General features: G+C 52.7%; 1 protein-coding gene across 1 annotated transcript in view; it reads right to left on the reverse strand.

The window, feature by feature from the left end:
* GPALPP1 (GPALPP motifs containing 1) overlaps positions 1–620 on the reverse strand; it is an 18,808-nt gene that overhangs the window by 17,850 nt on the left and 338 nt on the right. The gene's annotated exons all lie outside the window — the stretch shown is intronic.

Consider the following 620-nt stretch of genomic DNA (forward strand, 5'->3'; position numbering starts at 1 on the left):
TCTACTTCCAGAGATACTATGGATGCAGAACACGTCAAGAGTTTAAGCGGGGGAAGCTGAAGAGCCAGCTGGTCTCGGAGAGATCCCCCTTCTGATGGGACCCCTCCTCTCAACATTAGAGACCCTGGCAGCTGAGGCACCACAGCGTCAGTTCTGCATCCTGGGGAAAGCTGGCTGAAAAAACGATGGTTTCGTGAAGCGTTTTGATTTGATAAAGGGAAATATGCCGCAAAGACGTAACTGCCATTTTGTTTTGGTTTTTTCCCTGCCCACTAACTTTACACTCAGAGCTACTAAAGAACACAGGCCTAGGGGACTTGAGCAGAAAAATAATAAGCAAATCAACACAGCGGGTTTTTTTAACAAAAACTTTAGACCGTTTCAGCCCTGTAGTACCCCATCACACGAGATTTTTTTCCTGAAAAAGCCACTATTAACCCCCCCCTTCATCCAGGGACCACCCCGGCGCAGGCCGAGCTGTGTGTGACACACACCCCCCCGTTATCCCACCTCACCGAGCGGCCCCGCTCCTCTTCCACAGGCCCCTTTCAAGCACCTGAACACACCGGGGACCCTGAGGGGACGCGCTTCGTCTGTCATGTCGTCGCCCCCCCCCCCCC

This window comes from Haliaeetus leucocephalus, unplaced genomic scaffold, assembly GCF_000737465.1.
Source record: "Haliaeetus leucocephalus isolate CR32 unplaced genomic scaffold, Haliaeetus_leucocephalus-4.0 Scaffold897, whole genome shotgun sequence".
In the NCBI taxonomy this organism is placed as follows: Eukaryota; Metazoa; Chordata; class Aves; order Accipitriformes; family Accipitridae; genus Haliaeetus; species Haliaeetus leucocephalus.